General features: G+C 41.5%; 1 protein-coding gene across 3 annotated transcripts in view; it reads left to right on the top strand.

Moving 5' to 3' along the window:
* Positions 1-26797, top strand: part of LOC132663107 (uncharacterized) — a 514936-nt gene that overhangs the window by 250383 nt on the left and 237756 nt on the right. The window contains exons 1-2 of one of the 3 annotated variants that reach the window (XM_078436605.1): positions 20380-20758; positions 25828-25927. The exons of 1 other annotated variant lie outside the window; for it this stretch is intronic. The gene's annotated coding sequence lies outside the window, so the exon portion shown is untranslated. Of the gene's footprint in view, positions 1-20379; positions 20759-25424; positions 25928-26797 lie in introns of those variants that run through there. One more of the 3 variants, XM_078436606.1, reaches the window with a different exon arrangement.

Raw genomic sequence — 26797 nt, 5'->3', positions numbered from 1 at the left:
TGAGTCACTCTTAAAATTTGAAACCCACTGTTTAAATGCATAGTTGAACTTATTAGAAAATTAGGGAGGTCTTTAGAAGTCAAAACAGAGCAGGATCTGTCACTCTATTTAAAGGTATAACATGGATCTGCTAAATAAAGAACTGGCTGGAAGTTTATGATCTTTTTAAATTAAAAATTTAAATCTATTGGTAATTTTCAGCATGGTTGCAAAATATTGAGAATACAGAAAGTGCATGTAAGCTAGACTTTCTGTCGGAGGTAAATGGTTGTTGGTGGGTGTTGGAACATTATTTTTAATCCAAATATTCTTTAAAAGAGTTACTTTTATGTTTAAAATGCATCCTGAATACACATAAATTTAGGGGATTGGGATAAAGTAACTGGTGAGTTATAGAAGAAGATTTCATTTCAAAGACAGTTTTACAAAAACGTATTATAATGATTCTTGCAAACTGTTGAATAGAAAGATTCAATCTTTATTTTTTCCTTTTGAGACAACTCCCGAAGAGCAGCATTTTCTCACCCCTGGTTCCACAAGAAGGTATAGTTCTCATTTCTGTGATTCCATCTAAAATCTCGAAAGGACACACCGAGGGAATATGCTTAGTAGTTGGCAGGCAGGCTTAGCATCTCAGAGAGGAAATCGATTACCATTTCAGGACTTCCATACAGTCGCTGTCCAAACCACAGCGAGCAAGATAAACCATAAGTTAAACTGACCTCCTGCTGATATGCCTGGGACACCATCAGAATCTATTTCCAAATATCACAGAGGGGACCATGTGGAATCCTCTGACTTCTGGAGCGTTAGATTGAATGGGGAGCCTGCTTTTTATTATGGCTGGGAATAAAAAAAAAATGTTTAACTATTCCATGACTTTAATGGAACACAGATTTGGTTTGTCTTGGAAATGACTGTTCGGCATTATAATTACAATTTGCTTGCAGCATCAGTGAAGGCACACGGTAGAGTTGGCTTCCAAACCACGGAGGCAAAGAAGAGAGAGGACAAGCACTACGATACATGTGTGCGTACACACGTACACACATGCACATATACATCATCCACTGGTTCATTTGCAATTCATGACACTTTGGAACAGGGGAGATTTTTTTTTTTTCAAAAGGCAACATCCGTTCCCTGACAAACTCATAAATCATTTTATTTTTCTGCTATAAAGCAAAAATCATTTTTAAAACCAGTGCGATCTTTTGAGTCTCTGCTCATTTGGCAAATGCATCTCATGCTGAAATAAGCCTGCTGTCAAGTTTGACAAGCAGTCTGCATTCCCTGAATGTGTGTACTTTGCAATGTTCATTCAGAGGCACGCCATTTTGGGTAATGCCCTCATTGAGCTGCTCTTGCCAGAGTGCTCAGCATTTACACTCATCCACTGGGGCCCTGCCAATGTAGCCCTTTCACCACTTTTGAGGGCTTTCAAGTTTCACCCAAAGCTTAAGTGTGATAGTAGAGTATGGAAAGAATCCAAATGAGACCAAAGAAATGAAGCAGATCACAGCTAATAAGATTCTACAAAGCACCATGTGTTAATTCTGGGGTTTTAACTGTTTTCTCTTAGAAACCATAATCCTAGACTGAGTGCATGCTAGAGGAGGGATGGGGTTATTGGCTGTAAATTATTCAGTGCCCAGTGTTTCATCAGCTGGACCTTTGTACTTGCTGTTCTCTCTCCCTGAAGTAGGCGTTCTCCAAGTCTTTGCATGGCCAGCTCCTTCTCATCCTTTAGGACTCAGATCATTTAATTCTGATAATCGTTCATTGAGTTCAGTGTTATTAGCACCTCTTAAAAGATAAAGAAACTAGGGCTCAAAGGGTCTAGGTAATTTGTCTACTGGCTAGTAACTAGCCAACTAAGATTCCAACCCCACCATTCTAGATTCAGAGCCCATATTCTTAAAGATTGCATTATGCTGCTTAGTCCTCTGCTCTAAAAAGGATCTCCGACTAGTCCAGAAAAAAGTTTGTTCTTGCTAACTAGTTCCAGAATGGAGGTGCTCGTGGGATGTTGTAGGAACCTGGGAACTCATGGAAGGATTCCTGAAAAATAGCAAACTTGAGCTGGGTTTTGAGTTGAAAGAATACTGGAAGAGGAAAATATATTCTGTGTAGAGGAACATCAGGCAAAATGGCCTATCATCGTGAAATAGCAAGAATTAGAGAGAAAGCTACTCTAAGGAGATAAGCATTGCTTGAGTATTATTGTAGTAAAGAGAGTGGTAGGAACTAAGGCTGGAGAATCTAGTAGGAATACATATAAGGTCTAAAATGCCAAGTTACATGGCCCCCAATCTTGAAAGGAGTGTAGAACAATCATAAGCAGCAGAGTGGCATGGTCAGACTTGCCTGTTAGGAACATCATCATAGCTGTCCTGAGGAGGATGGATTGGGGAAGGACAAGCCTAGGAGATGGAAGACGGTCTAGGAATGCATGCAATAGGGCAGGTAAAAGGTGCTGTGAGCCTAAAGCAGGACGGTGACAGTAGACGAAGAGAGGATGGGTCTAATTCATGAAGAATTGGAAGTTAAGATCAGAAAGCCTTGGATTTGAGAGATGGGGAGAGTGACAGATGAGTTTGGGTATTCTCCCGGGTTTCTGACTCATGTTCCCTGGGTAGATGATGGTGCCGTTCTTGGAGAGCAGGAACCATCATCAGTGAAGAAAAGGATAAACTCCCTTGATTTAGTACCTGACAGGACATGGCGGCACAAGTGTCGATCCTGCTGGAGAGATGGCAGAACTAGGATGTTGGCTGAGAACACACAAGCATATGAGATGTTGTGAAAACCGTTGCTTCAATGAAGTGTGTGAGGAGGGAAGAATAGAGTCCTTAGACCCATGTGGCACACCAGTGGTTACAGGGTGCTAGACAAGAGGAGCTCACAAGAGAAACTTGAACTCTGAAGGAGGCAGGGCCCGGAGACTCAGTCACCTAGCTAGCCTGTAGTTGCTCTGTCTTCTAGGAAATGAAATCAGCTTCTCTTAGGGGATGAAACCAGTAGTCAGGGAGACCTGAGAAAATGATTGTAAATCCATCATTTATCTGAGTGTGCTGAGGCTAAGTGGGCTGACTATGGAGGATATTAAAGTATTCTGAAAAGTTAAAATTGTTTCTAAAGAGGTACACATTTTTCAGACGTTTTTCTTAGCAAAATCCAGAGAATTAGAGTTTAATTTAAATGACATGAACATTGTGAATGCAATAACTTTAAAAATAATAATAATAACTATTATTATTATTATTAATAATAAATCTGGCTCTGTTTCTACAGCAGTAACTTTCACAAAGTCCTGGCCCTTAATTGTGTCAGTATGCCCAGTGTTAAATAGAAAACAGAAAAAAAAATTTTTATTTTCACCATTAAGCATTCAAAGGTTTGGTTTATGTAATCATTTTCTAATTAGACTTCATTTGTGGCTAGCCATTCCCATTCATATGGAGATTCAACAAACTTTTAATGCTAGCCTGCTATCTGCCTGGAGCTATGCTAGGTACTTTGATGCTTCATTTAAATGTTTCCCTGAAACCTTACCACTGGGCCAGAGTGAGGTCAGAATGATTATTTTGTCCATTTGACAGATAATGAAACTGAGGCTCTCAGAGGTGAAGTGATTTGAGTTTACTCAGCCAGTTAGAGGAGACGAAATATTTGAGCACATGTGTTCACACATATATACATACGCACACACGTGTTAAATTCTAAGTCAGGGGTGGGTTTTTTTTTTTTCCTTTTAATACAACTGCTGTTTCTAATTCTAAAATGTGGTTCACATCTTGCTGATTTTTCTAACTGAATAAATCTTTTCTCATCTTTTCTTAACTCCTGAGCATCCCAATCCCATTGGACAAATGCATAAAAAACAGGGGTAAGTGAAATTGTGACCTTTATAAAATAACTGTTCCTAGATCATCTGTGCATATTCTTTGGGTCTACATATGTGATAGTTTTGATTTGGTAGTGGATGAAATTCAATGTCATTGGCGTTTCTCATCAAATTCCTTGAGGCTAGCGGGCTGTGGTGAGTTACATAAACTTACAGGGCTAGTTAGTGTCAGATTGACTATGTGACCTTCTAAATCTTTAACTGTGTCTGAATTACCTTTGAGGTTTAAAAAAAGGTGACTAGGCCCAGCATGTCTCCAGTGACACAGTCCTGTGTGGCTGTAGAAATGAATCGTGGCTAGCACAGTCCTGTGTGGCTTCAGCGTCTGAGTAAACTCCCACACTTAGCTGAACAAAATAAACATAATGGTCATTATTGGTGTTCACCTTTTTGTCTTCTTTTATTTCATTTTCATAAGAAACTGAGTAGATCATGAATCTGTATATGGGAAGCAAACTCTTGTGTGTTTCAAACGGATTTGCCAGGATGTAAGAGAAGACTATAGGAAAAGCAAAACACAAAAATGTGTGTTGCTACGTATATCCAGTACATTGACAAATTCTATAAACCAAAGTTTTTGGTCAACATACCAACGTTTAGAAAATCAAGCTGAGATTGTGTAAGAAGAGTAAAAAGCCACCATGTTTTTTCAGTTCTTTCATTAATTTGGCAAACATCTGAGCACCTACTCTAAGCGAGGCCCTTTGTGAGACACTGGGGACATGAAAATAAACAGGATCGATATGGTTTCTCCTGCTACTCTTGAAGATCCTAAGGAGGTCTTTGTGAGCGCCTACTGTGTGCTATATATATTTTCTGTGGAGACATCAGTAGCGCCTATCTATGTTAGCAGAAGGCCAGATGTCCGCTGATTGATCCCTCAGAAGAATCTCTGCATAGGAAACCAAGCACATAATTTAGATGGAGCCTTTCTTTGCTTTAGGGCTTAACTATTGGTTATACCTCTGCTATAAGATCTAACAAATAGAGGAGGAAAAAGAGATTGAGATAGAGAACCAGAGTATGAATGTTAAAATTTTTTTTAATGTTTATTTATTTCTGAGATAGAGAGAGACACAGCATGAGTGGGGGAGGGCAGAGAGAGAGGGAGACACAGAATCCGAAGCAGGCTGCAGGCTCTGAGCTGTCAGCACAGAGCTCAACGTGGGGCTCGAGCTCACAGACCGTGAGATCATGATCTGAGCTGAAGTCGGACGCTCCACTCACTGAGCCACCCAGGCGCCCCCAAAGTATGAATGTTTAGACTTATCTGATGCCTCTAAGGAATGGAGAGGAACTGCCAAATGACGAGGATTGCTGAGAAGGTCTTGATCCAGAAATTTTACTCACCTATGCACAGGTCCCTGAGGTGCCATCTTTATTAGTAAACATCATGCAAATTTTCTAGCAAAATCTTGCAAATTGGCAAATGGCTAGTATCAGTTGAGTGTCCATTATCTGCCAGGTTCTGTCCCAGTTATTCTGCAAACACAACCTCATTTAATCCAAAGGGCACTCCTGTAGGTGTACATTGTTATCACAGCAGCCACGGGAAACAGGATCCAAGACGTGAAATGGCTGGACTCGGGTCATGTAACTACTATGTGCTGCCTGCACTGTGCTCTTGCTGGCCTGAAGTCTGTGCTGTACCTATGTTTTAGGCTCCCCACCATCATATACTGCCTGGCATTATTAAGACATTTTCCTCTGGTCACCTTTCACTGTTTTTTCCACTTTTACATTTCAACTGACAGAGAAGGCAAAGACATTACATGCATTATCTTATTTAAGCTGCCCCACAATACTATGGTATGGGCATCATCCCTAATTTATTCACGTAAATAATGAGTTTCGAGGGTTTTAGTAATTTCCCAAAGTCCACATGGCTTTTAAGGAATCAGAAAAAGGGAAAGGCGCTTGTGCTTTGAAGTTGGAAATTTGGATTTAAACCTCATCTCTCTATCTCACCACCTATACTAGTTATCCATTGCTGCGTAACAAATTACCCCTTAACTTCACAGCTTACAATAACATACATTTATTAGCTCATGGTTTTTGTGGCTCGGGAATCCTGGCAGGGCTTTGCTGGATCTTCCGGCTCAGGGTCTCTCTTTAGACTACAGTCAAGGTGTTGGCCACGGCCATAGTCATCACAGGGTCTAGCTGAGGTGAGATCCTCTACACGCTCATTCAAAAGGCACTGTCAGGATTTAGCTCCTTATGGGATGTTTACCAGAGGCTGCCTTCTGTTCCCTGCCAGAAGAGTTTCTCCATAGAATGGCTCACAACACGGCATCTGGCTCCATCAAAGTGAGCAAGCAAAAGAGAGTATAAACAAGATGGAAGTCAGTCCTTCTATAATCTCATCTTGGAAGACACAGCACATTTCATTTGCTGTGTTCTGTTCACTAGTGGCAAGTCACTAGACCTGGCCCCCACGTAAGGGGAGAAGATTAGACAAGGAGGCGACACCGACTTCCACACTACCTGTTTGAGATGGCTAACTTCACTTAGCTTCTTTTCACCTTTGTTCTCCCATGTGTAAAGAAAGAATAAGATCCGCTTTGGTCCACTGATGTGGGAATTAAACAAAATAGACTATATAAAGCCCCTAGCCCATAGTAACTGCTCACTAAATTATAACTACAACGATTGTTGCTTTGTTGATGATTGTAAGTAGGAGAGCCAAAATTTAAACCCAGGTATGTGTAATTCCTATCCATGCTGGCTCACATTGCCTCTATACAGCATTGCTTTTGGTCTGAGGTAATCTGAGATGGGGTCTCATTTTCTGAGATAATTTGATTAAAATAGTCCAAGAAGAGCCATCTATCCTAGTGTCATGTGCAAAGGGAGAGGCAAGGTGGATTTCTTTTTTCCTTAACAACTATAAAATATGAGGAAGCCTTCGTAGGAGAGGTTTTCTTTGTTCAAGTCTTTAGCTAGTCTCATAAGACATTTTAATGTTGATAGAGCTCCCAGAGGGATAATATAATTGATACAATACTCTTCCAAAGCTGTTCTAAACATTACAGTCACCCGAGTGTAGCAATATATCTTCCCAATGTCAGAAAATGCAGAGTGGTTACTGAACTCTGATTTGCTTGACTCTGGGATGGTTTCTTTGAAGAAGGATCTTAATGGGGAGGCTGACTTTGGAGCCATGGGAACAAGACTGATGAATGTGCTGGAAGTGCTACAGTGGCCTTTCAGATGCCTGAACGTCACTGGGGGAAATAAAAATGCTAAGGAGAATTAATGTGATAAGCAAGTGCTGTCAGTGAGCCATCTCAGAATCACGGACTTTGGATTTTAGCAAAACCGCATAGTGCGGTGGAAAGACCGTGGACTTTGGAGTCAGCTAGACAAAGCTGGGTTTGAGTCCAAGTTCTGCCTCTTTCTCGCTGGGTGGGACCTTAAGCAAATAATTTAACTTCTTATGACTTCCAGCTACTTATGCTGCAAAGTTGGGTGATAATAACTATATCACAAGGTTGCATGGGTGTCAAGGACCACACCAAAGGTGCTTAATAAATTTGCGACCTCGTCTTCCTTTTAAAGCTTGCTTCTAATCCAGTGGTGGTAAATATTTAACAACAGGCTCTCCAGAGGGTAGGAGGGAAAGACCTGATATGTAGCATTTGCCTATTTCTGTAGTGTAAAAACTTCCACCATGCTGATTTCTAGTTGCCAACCTGGTCACTGAATATGGAGCCAGGAAGGGAATATTTGTATTCCACTCTTGGGAGTTTTCTCTTTCTTTCTGTCTCTGTCCAACTTTCTTTCTTTTATGCTGATTTATGTGATTTATGCCTTCTGCCAGGACTATGACCATTTGGGGGAAAAAAAAAAAAGATGGCTTTCCTCTCCTCCAATCCCCGACCCCCTTCTTCAATTAAAAATTACCAGGCATGCAAATAAGCTTCCCTTCACCGTTTATCTGGTTCCCCCACATCACAGGCTGGAGGGTAAGTTGATGTGAGTGTTTATGTCCAGTCGATTGATAAAGTAGTCAGAGGACTACGCAGTTTCTGGTCTGCGTGCAAAGTATGACCGTAGCCAGGTACCAAAGCCTGGAGAATAGAGCAAAAGTCTGCTCCTTTACTAACTTTCTGGCAAAGCTGCTGTGTCAAAACTATGATAATTACCATAACAGTGTTTGAACGCAGAGCTCCCGTGTACCCTGTATCTTCTTCTTGCCTTTCTCTCTTTGGAAATTTCAGGGGCTGTCATGGATTTCCTCCACTTATTTGCTTTCTCAGACATGGGACTGACAAGTTAGTTCTCATTAACTTCCTTTCAGTCTTTGGTCTCATTTAGCAGAGGTCCCTATTATAGAGGGATCGTTCCCTAGGATGCACAAGTACAGACTTTTACTAATTTTTATAAAATGATCTGGTGACAATTCAATAAGGACGTAAGAAAAGAGAAGTTAAATCCTGTTCTCAAGTCACCATCTTATATGGATATCTTTGGCTAATATTTGTATTTTAAGACGGTGCTAAGTGCTATAAGGGAATAAAGACAAAGTAGTGTGCATTTCCATCTACCGATGAAAAACATTTTGGGGAGATCAGGAAGGACTTTAGAGCTTTTCAGAGTCTCTCTATCCCTAAGTTTAGTACCAACAATAAATAGAGGAAACCATTTAAATATCATCTCTGTCGTAGCTAAATTGTTTTATTCTAGTGGACTCTGAAAAAAACAAGAAGGAGTGAGCAAGATTATTAAAATTACTTAAGAAGAGTTGTCCCACACTATTCCAGGGAAAACAAGCCTTGTCCCCTTCTTGTAGTACAAGCAGTGCAACAAAGGGGACAGGAAAGCCTCACGTGTATGCGTGGAATTGGCTGGTGTGCCATATAATCCATCTTCCAAGGACCCTTCTCCCTTGGAACCATCTCCAAGGAACCATCTCCCTATAACAAAGAGGACTTCAGGAGAATTGTAGAGCCAAAAATTCCACATGGACAAAACCCTTTGGATGAGAGAGTGTTAAATTGATATTTTTTACATAATTCACTATGACTGTCCCAGCGTGCTTTGAGAAAAACCAACTCTACTCTTGGACACAGCCGACTGGACAGGTGAAATGGAGGGAGGCTGGCTACCTCTGAGATGTCTCGGTGGGAACTTTGACCAACATAGACGTTCCATACTGAGTGACAGCGAATTGAGCCACTTAAATTTTCTTTGGGGAGAAGAAAGTTATAGGCGTTGTTTCCGATTCTGTGTCTCCCTCTCTCTCTGCCCCTCCCCCTTTCATGCTCTGTCTCTCTCTGTCCCAAAAATAAATAAAAAACATTGAAAAAAAAAAAAATTTAAAAGAAAGTTATAGGCGCTAAGTTAATTAGAGAAAGGGTAGTAACTTCAGCTCAGGCTGCTGCCTCAAGGAAACTGAGCAAACTTTTCAGTTTCTGTGAATCCCATTGTCCACCCCAGATTCAGAAGTATGAGACCCAAGGATCTTATGCCTGGCTCATGGCACAATTTTCAGCATGTATCTTTTCTTTGCACCACCACTGAGTGGAACATGACTGTTAAGTGCAATGTTTTAGTGGCTAAAAAAGAGAGTTTTACATACCTTTCAAATAGTAGTGTTGATCTTGAAAAGAGCAGTCCAGTGCAAATGTTTTATTTCTTCTGGAAAGAAGGGCTGAAGAAGATTCCTCCCCCTTCCACCCACATTATCCTCCAAAGAACTCTATGCTCTCTTGTAATGGGAGAAAAATTAGGTTCTACTGGTACAAAACCTAGGCAAATGTGCCCTTTGACTTGTTTTATGGGATTATCCCTCATAGTATCTTGAGAGCTGCCCCTAGTTCAGATGAAGACAGTTTAGAAAGTTGGACAGGGTTTTTGTTGACAGTATTAACTTGGCGCTAGATGCCTTATTACACATCCAAGCATTGGAATATCATTTTATGACTAACATTTGGGTTAAATCTGTAAACATTGTTTATCTTTGACATTATTTCCCTTAAAAAAAAAAGGCAATAACAGCAACATTTTTCCTCCTGTCATTTTGGCCTGCACCAGGGGAAGAAGGTTGGTGGAATGAGGGTGAGGAAGGCAATGATGACAAGATGTTGAGATGCTATCTCTCCTTATATCTCCCAGCTTTGCTGGTGGGGGGACAATGTTGACATGGCATAGAAGGTGCCTCAGGGAGTCCCACGAGTGAAAACTGATGGAAGTTCACCACCAAATCCCTTTCTTTAAGGGATGTTATCATGTCACATTTATGAAAATACAGAATGCACCCTGGATAATATTTTTACATATGCTGATAAACTCAGCTGCCAAGAAAAGCATGCTTTAAAAAAAAAAAAGAGGGGCGCCTGGGTGGCGCAGTCGGTTAAGCGTCCGACTTCAGCCAGGTCACGATCTCGTGGTCTGTGAGTTCGAGCCCCGCGTCGGGCTCTGGGCTGATGGCTCGGAGCCTGGAGCCTGTTTCCGATTCTGTGTCTCCCTCTCTCTCTGCCCCTCCCCCGTTCATGCTCTGTCTCTCTCTGTCCCAAAAATAAATAAAAAACGTTGAAAAAAAAAAATTTAAAAAAAAAAAAAAAAGAAAACTCAAGAGATGTTGAGGGTTGTGAACAGAATTTATATTTTCATGGACGTTTTTGATTCTCTCAGTGATATTAAGCTTTACCTATTCCCCTCACTGCTTATTTCCACCATAACCTTGTCCAGAACAGGAAGAGTAGAAATAATTAAAGCTTGATTCTTAATTTTCTAATAATGCATGGTGATGGAGATAGAAAACTGGCCCATCTGGAGTAAAAAAGCACACACAGTGCCAAACCAAACCAAAATGAGAAGCAATTTAAAAAGTGGGAAATAAAATCATCCTTAGGACATCCATAATACAACATCATACTATTTTGATTTTTTATTTTCTAGTCTTCAGTTTATATATTTTACATCAATGCAGTCATTTTAAATTCCACCCTCCAAGTTTCATCGGGGAAACTGAGCCAATTTGGCCAAAGTCATGATTATCATTTTTTATGTCTCCAGAGTAATCAGTGGAAAAGGTATTCTAATGTTTTAACTGGGTGTTTCTCCATTTTTGCACAACTAGGTTGTTTTCAATTTAACCCATTTAGAATTGCAATTATCATCTTTATTTCTTAGTTCTTTTATTTTTCTTTTGATTGAAACACTATTTAGGAAAAAAAATGTAAGCATTTCAAATATTGGCTGTTAATATTTTTAGCACTTTTGCCAAATTATTTTCCAAAAGTTTTGCCAAGGGTTCCATCGGTATTATTCCTTGTATCTTTAATTTCACATAGCAGGGCAGTTTTACATAGGCATTAGGGCTTTTTTTTTTTTTAATTAAAAAAATGTTTTTAATGATGTAACATGGTGTTATATTAGTTTCAGGTGTACAACATGATGATTTGACAACTCAATACATTAAGGCATCAGGGCTTCTGTGAAATGCTCATAAAGCGAACATGTGTGGAATCTCAGGTGGTCACGTGAAGGAAATAAGCGTACCTGGTTATTCTGATGCAAGGTCAATGGATGAGACTTTGAAAAACATCCAATAACCAATTGCTTTTCTCTTTGCATTGTCTCCTATGCATAAAACACGTAGCCTATCCTTATCAGAATATAGATTCATATCTTAGATTTCACAGATTAATCTTGCCTCTGGCTTCATTTTATTTTTATATGCTCTTACTTTTTCCTTAATCCCAATTTCTTTTTTTTTTAATCCATCTTTCTCTGATTATTGCTATAAGATTATCTTTTGAACCAGATCAGAATAATTTCAAAAGACAGTTCTACTAGGAAAATACTCTGATGTAGCATATGTTCATTGAGTAATCACTGAATAAATAAGTGAATACAATGTTTATAAGGATCTTGAATGTTAAAAGCATTTTTTTTCATATTCACATATTCACAAATAAAGCTAGGCAGTATAGGGGTGCCTTTGTGGATCAATTAACTGATATCAGCTCAGGTCATGATCTCACGTTCATGGGATTGAGCCCTGCGTTGTGCTCTGTACCGAGTATGATGCCTACTTGGGATTATCTCTCTCCCTCTCTCTCTCTGCTCCCCACCTGTATCAAAATAAATAAATAAAAACTCAAAAAAAAAAAAAAAAGCTGAGCAATATAAATCCTGGTGTACTATTTAGGTTCCTGCAAATTTAAATTATTTTTGTCATGCCACTTTATACTTTAAAAAGTGATTTCACAGGGCACCTGGGTGGCTCAGTCAGTTAAGCATCCTACTACAGCTCAGGTCATGATCTCATGGTTCGTGGGTTCGAGCCCCCCATTGGGCTCTGTGCTGACAGCTCAGAGCCTGGAGCCTGCTTCTCTCTCTGTCCCTCCCCAACTTGTGCTTACTCTCTCTCAGAAATAAACATTTTTTTAAAAGTGATTTCACTAACATTATCTTATTTGATACCCACAAGAATCCTGTAAGTTGTAAAAGACTGGCAGCATTTCTCCATTTTATAGAAAAGTGAACAGCAACCCAGAAAAAAAAAGAAAGGTGAAGGTCTTACTATAGATTATGCCCATTCCAGAGGCTTTACTGTATTAAATTGTGGCAGGTATTATTATCCTGATTTTACCAAAAAGAAATGGAATTTCAGGGGAATTAAGCAGCTTGCCTAGGAACAGGGAGAGCATTCAGGCCAGTTGGATCCCAAGGCACATGGTACACTTTTACATCGCTTACCCATTGAGCACTCCAGCCACGCTTTGGTGAGCTATGATTCCTCTTCTTCTTTCCTCAGAAGCAACTGAGGCTCAGAAGTGGTTTTGACTTGCCAAAGCTCATGCACCTCAAAATAGAGCAGACAGAATGTAGATAATATTGTAAAAAAAAAAAAAAAAAAAACCAAAAACATCTGCTCTGCTTACCACTTGAGTGGAAATACAGAAGGTAGGTATCTGAAGTTACCTTTGAGGTCATCTGGAATAACCACAATAACAAATGAAAAAGCTGATATACTGAGTGCATATTATGTGTCAAGCATCATGTTAACGTGCACCTGCCCCCATACACGTGCAGTTCTTACAACAACCCTATGAGGAAGGTATATTATTAACTATCGCTTCTCCTTTTCTAGATGATAAAACTGAGGCCCAGAAATGTTAAGTAACTTGCCCATGGCCACACAGTTAGTAAGGACAGAGCAGATCTTGTGCTCCATGTATGAATTACCCGACACAGCTCATAAAGCATTCTCTGAAGCCCTGTTCTTCCAGAGACAAGGGGTCTACATCTGATGAGGCATTCCACCTGCTGGGAAATTCTTCTGACATATGACTCCCTGAGACCTCTCTCCTGGGTCCAGAAGAGTGCTTGGCACCTAATTAGCACAATGTTTGTGAAATAAATGCATATATTTCTTTTAAAGTCTTGCTATGTAGGTCTGTTTTCTCTTCCCTGCCAGGCCCGTTCTGAGACTGGGGTGCTGAGATCATGTGTCTCTTCTTCAGAATGCATGTGCTCATCTCGCTTCTTCCAAGCATTTTCTACCTGTCGAGTTTTTTTAATGCCTTCATTTATTCTTCTCAAACCTTGAATATATGAATACCAGAAGGCCAATTTTATCTTCCGTTGTGTTACAGAAAACCACCCTACTTCTAAAAAATACATGTTCTTGGTTGAGTAACAAATATGGGTACATTTCCCATTTTATGACCTCCCATTCCCAGTTTGAACCCCTGGAATAAGGAGCTAAGAGAATTGTCACAGTAAAGGAAAGCCGCTGTCCTCTTGATAAAATAGGCACAGTGACATTATGATGTCTTTTCTTTTTATGATAAATTCCTACAGTAAGCTTCAGTCATCTGACCATTTGGGCTTCATAGTATATTTACCTCCATTAAAGTAAAGTGCCTTTTTTTAAAATCAAAGATACTATCATATTATATTCGTTATATTAGAATGCTTTCCATATCTATCAAAGTTGAAGATAAGAATAACCATATCTCCAGAAATCTCTGTCCTAAGTGTAAACCATAGAGAAGTATGTGCATATATGTACTAGGAAATTCCAACACAGATATTTATATCAGCATTGGTCCAAATTGCCAATAATTGGAAACAGTGTAAATATTCACTAAGCAGTAGAATGGATCAATATGTCACAGAGTAGCTACATAATGGGATATTATGTAGCAATAAAGAAGAAATGAACTACAGATCCGTACAACACCATGCATGAATCTGAAAAATATAATGTAGGATAAAAGAAGTTGCACTCAAAAGAATACACACAACAAATCCATTTATGTGATGTTTTAAAACAGCTGAAGAGTATATTGTTTCAGGAGTATATTGTTTCAGGAGGTATAGAAAAATGTAAACAGGAAAGATAAACAAAACTATTACCATAAGAGTCAGGAGGGTGGGGACCATGGGAGATGGGAGGGGGTATGGGCATCATGAATAGGAAGGGCATCTTCTCAGGTGCTGGTGACCATGTCTTCAAATGGGTAGTGGTAAATGGGTATTCAACAACATTTTGTAAACTCTGTGTCTGTGGGTTTAACTCCTTTATCTGCATGTGTCCATTTCACAGTAGAAAGTATCTCAGAAGAATAGTGGTTCGGAGAACAAATAAATTGCCACATGCTTACTGCTCAAGTACACTACTGAAAACAACTCCGTGTATTTCCTTGCAGTGAAGAAAATATGCTTCTAGGGGCACCTGAGTGGCTCAGTCAGTTGAGTGTCTGATTCATGATTTAGGCTCAGGTCATGATCTCACGGCTCCTGGGTTCGAGCCCCACCTCGGGCTCTGCTGTCAGTGCGCAGCCTGCTTCAGGTCCTCTGTCTCCCTCTCTCTCTGCTGCTCCCCTGCTTGCACACTCTCAAAAAAAAAAAAAAAAAAAAAACACACAAAGCAAAGAAAATCTCCTTGTAGCCCCTTGTCTGCTTCACTTATGGCTCCCATTAAAGCACAACTGAACGGGTGAGGAGGAGAATGAGGATCTCCTTTGTTTGGTTGCCTTTTAGACTTTTCCCCCTGTCTGTGAGTGAGCCACATTGAATAAACAATGAGTTGATGGAGAAATATGTGTCTAATTAAGCTGTTGCCTCTCTGATGCATTTCAGGTCCCTAACATTTACCACATTAAAGATAATGAAATGCTAGTTCGGCCACGTACTGCTCTCCTTCGGTGAGACCTCATGTTGTGAGGCGGTAAACACACTGCCAGGCTGTGGATTTTATTAGAGGCAGTAAGTAGTGGCGGGAATAATAAGCAGTGCCAAAGTGATCCATGCTCATGCCTGTCAGTCTCCCTCTCCTCTGTGAGGAAGCCAAGGGCCTCATTTCCACTGTGTTATATAAGCTGAGAAACGGAATCGTGATGCTTTGATGGGCTGCACACAGTTCCCGGCTGTCTTCTTGCCAAATCCTTCAAGACATCCAGCTTCTCCCTTCAACAATTCCCCAGGCGGGCATTTGGTATGCACTCTATATGCTCCTTCAGTGACCCACACATACATCACAAAACATTTTTGTTTTATTTGGATTGCAACATTGCCTAAATATTTGTCCTTATTTTTCTAAGATGCATGGAAACCGGATCAGGCCGAATGTGAAGCAAACCAGGCCTGTCTAATTCATCCAGGCCACTCATTAACGTCCTCCCATTCACTCAGATCTGGGGCTCATTTGGGGTCCTCCTCATGGTGACTATGAGTGGAGCTCACAACACCAATGGCTGCCAGGCCGTACATCTCCACAAGGTCGTTAGAGCGAGGCAGAACACAGCTCCACGATTTGGGGTGATTAACAGGCTGACATGACGCGTCTGTCTTCCAGACTTCACGATGTGCTCTTTTGAAGGAGACGATGACTTCACCAGAGCAGAGCAGATATATCTGTGCCCGATGAGATTTATTCAGGGCCACGTTTACTGAGCAGCCTCTGGGTACCAAGCCAGAGGTGCTGGAGCTCAGAGGGAAAAGAAGTTTCCCGATTGACACGCGACCGAACGCATCTCAATCAAGTGAGAGAAATGCACTGTCAGCGTGTTATGGGACACTGAACAAGGAATCGCTAATAATACCAAGAAGGGCAAGGGCAGAGAAAGCTTCTCAAGAGACTGGTATGCACATGAAGGAAGGGAGATTCATTGGAGCCCCACCAAAGCAATTTTGAAAAAGTACAACGAAATCTTCTCTGGGAAAAGTGAGGGGCCTAATTATGAAATGCCACAAAGAACACTCCTAGTTAAGAGATGAAGAGCAGTCGGTAGTAAGGAGCGCAATTCCACTGTCCGTTCAAGGCGATTGACATAAAACAAAAACAAACAACAATAAAAAAAACCCCAAGATTCTTCAAAATGGAAAAGCTGCATAGTAAATATTACTCTTGGACTTACTCAACTTTGTATTCTCAGTACCCCGTGTGTCTCAGTAAATTGCATATGGCGGAATACATGAATGAATGATTTGTTATACAACCTGAAAATACATATACATACACACACACACACACACACACACACACACACGTGTAGAATGTGTGTGGAAGCAGGTGGCATGTGTAGAGTATGTGAAAACAGACACACTTGCAGACAGGGCCGCTCTAACTGGCACAGCTTTTGGAGACATGGTGCTAATAACAGCCTGGTTTCAGCACTGGAAACCAAGTGTAACCTGAAGAGTATACTCCAACCACCCCAGCCACCTGCAGAAGAGTTTCTCCTATCATTGCTTGAAAAGGAGATTGGGTGAGAGAGAAGAGACACATAGATGGTTTCCGTTTACTTTCTTCCATAAGGTCTGCCACATTAGGAACAGTGTCATGGCACATAAGAAGCAAGTGTTGGCGAGGATGTGGAGAGAAAAGGAAGCTTTATACACCGTTGGTGGAAATGCAAGCTGGTGCAGCCACCGTGAAAAACAGTAGGGAGTTTCCTCCAAAAATTAAAAATAGAATTATCCTATGATCCAGTAATCTCACTCTTGGGTATTTACCCAAAGAATACAAAAACACTAGTTCAAAAGGATATGTACACCCCTATATTTATTGCCACATTATCTGCAATTGTCAAATTATGGAAGCAGCCCAAATGTCCATTGATAGATGAATGGGTAAAGAAGTGGTGTAGCTATACAACGGAATATTATTCAGTCAGAAAAAAAGAATTAAATCTTGGCATTTACAAGATGTATGGGGCTGGAGTATAATGCTGAGTGAAATAAGTCAGAGAAGTACGAATACCATATGATCTCACTTGTGGAATTGAAGACAAAACAAGCAAAGGAAAAAGAGAGAGAGAGAAACCAAGAAACAGACTTTAACTATAGAGAGCAAACTGATGGTCGCTAGAAGGGAGGTGGGGGGGATGGGCGAGATAGGGGGAAAGGATTAAGAGTGGATTTATCACGACGAACACTGGGTAATGCACACAATTGCTGAATCACTATATCATACACATGAAACTAATATAACACTATATGTTAAGTATACTGGAATTAAAAACTTAGTAATTTTTTTAATAAAAAAAAAAAAAAAAACAGTGTCATGGCACCTAACAGAGAAACACTCAAAGAGCAAACTAAAGCCAGAAGTTGCATTTCTGAGCCATCCTTCCATTGCCCACTCCTCTGTCTTTCTTTGGCCACCCCACTCAGCTTTCACCGTTTCTCCAGAATAAGCTGGCTAAATGTGTTCTAAATAGTAACTCCAGGAGCTTTTCCCATCATGCTGTGTTTGAGTAGGATGTGCTCTCTCCTTCCTTGGAGTGGCATTTGATCATGGATCTGGAGACAGGTGGGATGACTCCTAGGATGGGTCTGAGCACAAGGATCTATAGAAACAACGAGGAGGCACCACCCCAGCCTGTGGTAGAAAGTAAAGGTGAAGGGAAGAAATAGCATGAGTCTTCTAGAAGGGAAATCATCTGGAGTGAACCTTGAACGAGGAATATGTGTTAGCTGGGCTAAGAAATGGAGAGTGGAATTGGAGGCAGAGAGAACAGGATGTTCATAACATGGAGGAAAGGCCAAGCAAGGGTGATTGGCACCTACAAGTGTTTGGTTTCAAAGGATCAAAGGATTCATGGAGGGAGAGGGCCAGAGCAAGGCTTTGGAGCTGCACTGGGCCAGAACTTGAAATACCTTGTATGGGTGCTAATGAGTTAATGCTTTATCCTTAAAGGTGGTGAGGATAGCACAGAGCTCTCAGTGCATTTTGGAGAAGGACCTGGAGGAAAACAGAACCCTTTGGGATGCTCTCCTTGTAGTCAAGGGGTGAGGAGGGGAAGGAGCCAGGGCTTCTTCACCCCATGACAGCACTTGTCTCAGATTGCCTTGTTTTCACGTTAATTCTACAAATAAATGATCTTTCCAGCAGAGGTCATGTCTTTTTTTTTTTTTCCCCCTCCCAGCCCAAAGTGTATTTATTTACATCACGATCTGTGTGAATGCTTAGGAATGTGATGAGCGGGCTGAATTTCTGCAGGTCCAATCCACTGGCAGGTAGTCGCTAGTCTAGCATAATCTTTCTTCTTCCTGCTTTATGTTTGCCTTTGGCCTATTTCAGTTTCCAGGACCTCCATCAGGTGAGGAGGCGATAATGTTTAAATTGTATTTTTCTTTCTCGTACTCTGAAAATTAAGACTAAAAAAATAGAAGGGATCTTCAAATGCATTGTTAAAATTCAGCTATACTCTGACCACTTAGTAGCTATATACTGACAGGAAATTTCTTAGAAAAACAGAGGTCCTTGTGGAGCTATGCTTGGGGGAACTTCGTCACCATCAGAAGACCCTCTTTAGCTAGGAAAGTCTTCATTTTCTTTTTTGTTTGCCAGAGGTGTTCTATTTTTTATGTATCATTATCTAAAGTGTTGGGAATACATTGTTTATCAATAATTTTACAGAATATCCTAAGACAGCCGGAGGAGAAATGAAAATGGCTCACGAATGGGAATGGTCGTGTCTTAACAAACGTTATTGAACATGTACACTGGATTGGGAACCATCCTAAGCCCTGGGGACTCTGCTGTGAACAAGCTAAGCCAGATCCATATTCTCATGGAGATATTTATTCAGAGGGGTTGTGGAGGGGAGGCAAACATAAAAAATAGACAAGCAAGCCACATTCAGCGAGAGGGAAGTGCTGTGAAGAAAATAAAACAGAGTCGTGTGGTAGAAGGAGTGAGTGGAAGGAGGAAAAGCTCTCTCAGGGGACGTGGTTCTAGCTGAGGCAATGAGGAGGTGTCAGCCATACAAAGGTCTGGGGAAAGGTCATTCTAGGGAGAAGGAGCAGTGATTGCAGAATTGCTCAGGTGAGAACTGAACCGGCTTGGGTGATCAAGGTGGAGAGAACTGCCCAGTGCAGTTGAGGCCTAGAGCTTTCGGGGACAGTGTTGCATCAGGAGCAGGTAGTGACCGGGTCCTGTGGGGCTTTGTCACCCATGGTGAGGAGTTTGGAGTTTATTCTAGGTAATTTGGGAGGCCATTAGAAGGTATTAAACAAATGAACATTACAATATGGTTTAAATTGTACAAAGTTTGCTCGGCCACTGTGCGGAAAATGGATTGAAAGATGATGAGTGGAATTAGGAAAGGTTGAAGTCCACTGAAAGGCATGATTGCGTGAGTGGTCATCAGCCAGGGCTGGAGCAGTGGATGGAGAGAAAGTAAGAGATCATGGCTCTGTGTTGGACTTGCTTATGAAGTGTGTGTGTGTGTGTGTGTGTGTGTGTGTGTGTGTGTGTGTGTGTGTGTGAGAGAGAGAGAGAGAGAGAGAGAGAGAGAAAGAGAGAGAGAGAATGGCTAATGGAAGAAATCAAGGGTATTGTGGTCACCTCAAGACCTGGCATGTAAGCAGCCCTAAATGAATGTTTGATGCATTGAAAACATGTTTCTCTTTATTTAAAAATTATCATCCCTCTGAATAATGATTTAATAACTGCACAGCCTGTGCATTATGTGAGCTTAATGAAAGTGTTCTGAGAGGTTTTTCAACAAAATTGCATTTAGAAGTAAATATTTACTTGAATACAACTCATTTGTGAAATTAAGTCATTTTTATGAGGCATACTCAATTATTTTTGTGACTAGTGAGCAGCATAAGTATCTATGGAATTATACAATGTGAAGCTTTTCTACCTAATTATCTTACTTGAGAAACATAAACACAGACTTTTTTTTTCCCACCCAGTACAGTTACAGACAAAACAAGTTTCTTAGTACCTCGAAAACATCTAGAAGTAGATGTGCAGCACCTTCCCGGGTACGTTTAGAAGTCTTGGAAAAACAGGAAGCCATGACTTCTGTGTCTTTTCCCAGTTGCAAAAGCAATTCAGGGTCCTGAAATAAAATTCCGTCATGCCCGTCTATCATGTCTGCGTGTGGTACTTTCCAGACCTGCTAGGGACATTCAGAGGAAGGAGAACCAGTCTCTGTCCTAGGTTCCTAGGTCAGTGGAGAGAGAGAGAGAGAGAGAGAGAGAGAGAGAGAGAGAGAGAGAAACCAATGACCAATAATGGTTTTGGTAAGTGTGAAAGGTAGATACAAACTCAGGATGCTGCTCTCAGAGCCCAGAGGGCAGCAGGTAAGGGGGAGGCAAGCATTCCGGGGAAGACTTCCTTGGCTGTGAGAGACATGACTAGAATCCTTCAGGGTGAGCAGGAGCTGTGTGGACAAAGACAGGGGAAAGGCAGAGAAGGGCCAGGGTTGGGAGGTGAGAAAGAGCTCAGTGGAGGGATTGTGAAGGAGGTGAGGAGAGTCATAGCAACAGGTGAGGTGGGATCTGCTGGGTCACAGAGGGCCTTGCCCGCCATGCCATGCTGAGGACTTCCTTCTGAGGACCGTGGGGAGCGCTTGAAGCTAACAAGCAGTAAGAAGAGGGAACAGATGGACCTTTCACAAAGATCTATTATTAGTGTGGAGGGTAGGCTGAAGGCCAGCGTCTGAGGCAGAGAGAGAGAGTGGGAGACTTCTGGGCCCCCAGACAGGCACATTGAGGCTCTGGGATTGGGAAAGAGGGAATCAGGAAGTAGAATAAACCCCGGGGATGTGAAAAGTAGCTAAAGAAGGAAGCGAGGCTGGATTAAATTTAGGCTGAACCTGGATTATTTTATATTTTAACAAAAAAGCAAGGAAGCAGGTCACCAAAGCGAAGGCTCTCAAGCCTTAAATAACTACAAAGCATAACAGCATTACATCTCCAGGCTAAGATTTTTTTTTTCTGATTTAACTCCTTTATTTCATAGGTGAGGTCTAGGACCTGTGCATGTAATTATATATTTATTAGTGTTGTTTGATGCTAGTTTGTGTTTTTAAATCTATATATATATATAAAATTATATTTGTGTCGCCCCCTAAGCAATTTGCCTTATCAAGGCATTGAACAAGAATCATGAGATTCTTGATTGGGGCAGAGAGGCATGCTAACTAAAGGAGCTGGTTACCAGAAACATCTGGGGGTCAGGCTCACAAGCCACTTTCCCCTCACTGGGCTGCCTTTTACTTGTCTGTAACTGGGGTGGTAAAAACTATTTTGACACCCTTTGAGTTATAAGGTGGTATTTATTAATTTGAGTTGTTTATTTGTTTATATATTTTAACTTACTGTATTCCTCAAACCCTCCTATGAGGTAGATCGTCCATTATTAATCCTATTTTACAGATGAGGAAATTAAGGCACAAAGCATTTCAATAACTTGCCCATGATCATGCTGCAAATAAATGGAAAATAGGAGACTTGAAATGGATAGGCTGGCTCCAGGGTCTTTACCCTTGACCACTGAACTCTGTAGCTGCATTCCTTGCCTTGCTTTAATTTTCCATTCAGCTCTTAGGTGGCTTTTTAACTTGTTTTTCTTTTCTTTTCTTTTCTTTTTTTTTTTTGCAAATACAAACACTAGTTCATTAAACATGCTTCTATGGAACTCCTTGGTTTCACGCACAAGTTCCTTCCACAGACAATTGTTAAATTAATTAACTAAGGAGGCCATTAGACTGAGGTGGTTTTAAAGCCTTGGTAGCCTCCATAACCAAACCGCAACCTAAGCCTGTAAATGACTCAAGTTTAAGAAATCAAAACCTAAGGATAACCAATCACAATCAGCCAACTACGCTTTCCCAAATATGGCAAACCCTTAAGCTCTAGCCAATCGTATGATCGCCTTCCTTTGCCTCTGCGTCTTCTCTATAGAAGTCTTTCCCCAGCTCCTGTGGGTAGAGCGCTCCTAACATTACTTGGGTGTTGCCTGATTCAAACAGATTTTTGCTCAAATACATTTTTAGCATGACTCAGTTTATCTTTTAATGCTATGAATGTCATTGCTGAGTCCTAGAGTACTCATTCAATCTCTAGGCCACTGCGTGCTGGTTTCTGCCCCCATCACTTAACCAAAACTGCTCCTTTACAACTTGTCAGAAGCCCCCATGCTGCCTTACCCAGAATGTGTCAGCCTTTGGTCTAACTTGCCAGCTCAGCAGCATTCAATGACCCCTCTGATCATTGCCCCCTTCCTCAGACAGTTCTCTTTTGTCTGCAGCTGTACTTCATTCCAAAGGATTTTCCCTCTCCCTCTTTTCTTAGTCCCCTGGTCCACATCTCTAAATCTTTCTACCCCTTCCCCATTGGAGATCCTCAGGACTCAGGATCCTTTGCCCTCCTTTCATCTTGGGCTCCCTAAACATCTTATTCCAGTATGTGGATCTTGAAAGATCATTTACCCACTGGCAACTCTGAAATTTCATCTCCATCCCAGACCTCTTTGGAGCTCTGGAAGTATACATCAAACTGCCTCTAAGACAGCTCTGCTTGAGTATCTCAGAAGGATCTCAAACCTAACAGATTCAAAACCACGCTAGCCCTGCTTCTCTTCCAATTTTCCTGATCTTAGTAACTGGTACTTCCAGTAACCCAGATGATTATCCAAGAAATGCCAGTCTTGGAAATCATGTTTCTGGTGGTCCTACACAAATACGTTGCCCATTGATTCTGCTTTCCCCATATATCTGATTCCTTCTGGTTTTCTCCATCTCGACTGTGAATACCCTAATCCCGGCCTCCACCTATCTTACCAGAGTATCGAAAGTCCTCGCAGTTGTTTCCCTACTCTTGATCTCCATACAGCATCCTAGTGATCACCAAAAAATGAAACTCTAATATTGCCCTGCCTACAGCTTAAAAATGTTCGATGCCCTTCCATTAGGAGGAAATTGAAACACCTCATCCTGTTCTAAAATGTTCATCTTGTTCTCAGAGGTGGTTCAAGTGGTTCTCAGCTTTGGTTGTACATTAGAATCACTGGGGGAGCTATTTAAAAATTCTTTTGTCCTGGGGAGCCTGGGTGACTCAGTCAATTGAGTGTCCCACTCTTGATTTCAGCTCAGATCATGATCCCATGGTCGTGGGATCAAACCTCAAGTCAGTCTCTGCATTGAGTGTGGAGCCTGCTTGAAGTTGTCTCTTTCTCTCCCTCTGCCCCTATGCCCCTGCACGCTCACTCGCTCTCTCTCTCTCTCTCTCTCTCTGTCTCAAATAAATAAATAAATAAATAAATAAATAAATATTCTTTTGTCCAGAGCCTACTTAAGACCAAATATTATGATCTCTGCTGTGGAACATGTGTACTGGCACTTTTTCAAACTTTCCCTAGTAATTCTTAGAAGAAGCCAAGGTTGAGGACCATTGAGCTACCCCTTATTTAATTCTGCAACTAATCTAACATTCACCCCTCATTGAAAAAACACACGCTTAAAAAAAAAAAAAGAATAAAAGAAAAAACACATTCTGACCACAGTAAGTCCTTGCAGTTTTATACTTTATGGCTTTCAAATATTCTCTTCTGTGTGCCTGGAATGCTTCATTCTGGGTCGGGCTAAATTACACTCACACTTCAAATCTCAGCCCATACTTGCCTTCAGCAGAAAGGCCTTCTCCTGCATTTCAGTTTTCTGCCCTCTGGTTTACTCTCCAGGAGACTTACTTATTTTATTTCATTGTCTCATTTAACATGCTGTGTAATTACATATTTAGCCGCATAGTTGTTTACTCAATGTCTTTCTTCCCCAACTGATCCATGAAGGTAGGAACCCAGTTCGTTTGGCTGACATCACTCTCTCAGCACATATCACGAGGCCTATCCCACAGTAGGTCCTCTGTGGGTACCAGGGTCATAAAGAACAGCAGTTGGTCCGATAGCAGTTAGCTATGCCATTTACTAGCCTGTTGATAATTGGAAAATCATGGCTCTCCCAGAATCTTAGTATGAAACCTGGACTATCTTGCCCACTTTAGAGTCATTTGAGATTGAAGTAGGAGGATAGGTCTGGATGTGCCGTGTGTATCATAGGCCTTACATAAATATTAGTAAAATTGCCAATGTTTTTCAGTAATTATCAGCTCAATCCATCTGTCAATATAGTCTTTCTTTTTAGATATCAGGAAAATGGTTCAGGGAGTTTAAATCATTTGCCTCAGTCTCCAAATGTGCCAGCCTATGAGCAGAGAGTAACCAGATCCTAGCACAGCCCTATCTCTTCTCCTCTGTGTGCTTTCCCTCTTCTCTCCTTCTCTCCTCCTCTTGGCTCCCCATTGTCTCAACCACCACCTCTGTCTTGAAACATAATTACTTTCTAACACCAATAATCCTCATTGACCTCATTCTCAAAACTTTGATGCACCAAGGGACCATTTCCTACAAACCACTGCTCAGCAAATTATTTAATAGTACCCAGGGTGCTGCTGAGAGCCAAAGCAATTCCCCAAAATGACGATAGAAACTAGGGGCCCCGGGGCCCCTTCATAGCTGCAAATCATTCAATTGTCCTCTTCTTAAACTGGAAGAGCAAGGAGTGATAAAGCAGCAGAGGACTCAATTCACGTATGGGATTTGTTTTAAGATCCTGATGTGTTTTTTAATGGGAGAGCAAGGAAATACAAAAACAACATTCGTTCAATAGACACTTAGTGAGCATTCACTGCAGTAAGAGCTAGGTTTTTTTTTTTTTTATTTATTTTGAGAGAGAGGCTCTTCCTATTGACCACCATTTCTTGGAAGAGCTCTGCTTCTTCTGAGCACTGTCCCTTCCCTGGAAGTTCTACACACAGGCTGAGCCCCTCTGTCTTCCCTTCTGCTGCCTCCTTCGTGCTCCTGTTGCTGCATCTGTCAGTCATTCCATGTCCCTTCCTCTCTCTGGAGGGTGTTCATGTGAGTATGGACCTTCCAGTTGGTTGGAACGTACAGATTCTGGTTGTGCATCCCTTGTCTTCCTCCTGCTCTGTCTCCATAGGCCGTTTCTCTCAATTTCACATCATCCCCTGGAAATCAACCCAGGGGTGGATGCTCTTCACTCTCAACATGTCCCTTCCCAAAGCCCTGACTGCTCAGGGATCCATCCCAACCAGAGCTGCCAAATATAATACAGGAGGCCTAATTAAACATGAATTTCATATACATCGGGAATATTTTTTTGGTAAAAGCATGTCCCAAATATTGCTTGTATATTGCATATACAAAAATGTATTTGTTGTTTATTTGAAATCCAAATTGAACTTGGCCTCCTGTTTTGATTTTTGCTAAATCTGGCAACCCTAATCCCAGCTCTTCCCTTTCCCAGGGGCCCAGGCAGTGGGAAGAAGCAGGGAAGCGAGGTTGAGAGGGATAAGCCACAGGATCCTGCTCCAGTCCTGGCTCTTCTGTGCACTCATGGTGACCTTGGTGGAGTCTTTGTCCCTCTCAGTGATTCAGTTTCCCCATGTGCACAAGGAGGGTTAAATCAGGTGGTCTCTGAGGATGTTACTGGATCTCATCCTCTGGCATAGGAGAGAGGTTTTATATTTTCTCTATGCCTACCACCTTGTTCAGATGGTAGGAGGGATGGTTAATTACAAACCATGTTCCCACTAGATAGAACTGTCTGGTTTCAAAGATTGTTTTTTATTCACAGGCACTATGGTATTATAGGGAAAATCAAAACGAAACAAAACAAGATTTTGACATCGTGAGTTGAAGACTTGGCAATACCATTTACAAATTACCTAGCCTGTGTAAGTCTTAGTTTCTTCATCCTTATTACAATTGGAGGATTGATGTAAGCTCCTAGAACCCTCTCTAGCGCATAGCAAGCACTTAATAAGTGGTAACCATTATCGGTGAGTCTGGCAAGCAAGGGTTATGACTCAGGATTTGCGCTCTAATTATTAGATGGAAAAAAAAAGATGTAAACACACACACACACACACACACACACACACACACGCGCGCGCGCGTGCGTATTTGGAAAGCTAAACTTCAAAGATTAGCTGGCCATTAGCACCGAGGAAAGCCTGGAACCTTCCTCCTTGTAGAGAAGACTACAGTAGACCTGCATCTCTTCAGCTTCATGAGAAGGCAGTTGCCTTAGATCCCAGCTCTTAGACTCTTAGAGCAAGTTCACAGACAGCTTGCAAGGATGGGTATAGCCTGGAGTCCTTTTTCAGGCTTGGCAAATCAGCTCAGACTAATGGATCTTCCAGCAGACTTCTTGCAACTGTCAGAGCCTGGCTCTAGTGCACAAACTCCAGGCTCAGGATGTCTGGCCAGCTCCCAGGCAGTTGGAAGCATCCAGTGCATTCTTGGCCACGGCACATAATATGTAGATGAGGAAGTGGGAAGCATAATTTATTCTTTGGGCAAACTGGGGGCTGATGAATGGGTATGTTGACCCAACTTTCTCATTGGAGTGCCAGCTGCAGAAGATAGATTAAGTCCTGAACTGGGGTTGCTGACAGTGAGTCCAGGAAGTCTAGAAGAGTAGAGGAAGTTGAGAAAGATGGGGAAAACTGGCATCCAAGACAGCAGGTGCCCAGGTATGCAGGGGTATCTGTGCTGCCTGAAGGGAGAGCAGAGAGGCAGTCTGGGGGGTTGGAGGGAGACTC

The sequence above is a fragment of the Panthera onca genome, chromosome D4 (genome assembly GCF_046562875.1).
Source record: "Panthera onca isolate mPanOnc1 chromosome D4, mPanOnc1 haplotype 2, whole genome shotgun sequence".
Classification (NCBI taxonomy): domain Eukaryota; kingdom Metazoa; phylum Chordata; class Mammalia; order Carnivora; family Felidae; genus Panthera; species Panthera onca.
The sequence above is the reverse complement of the archived record's forward strand: the minus strand, read 5'-3'. Positions and strand labels throughout refer to the sequence as shown.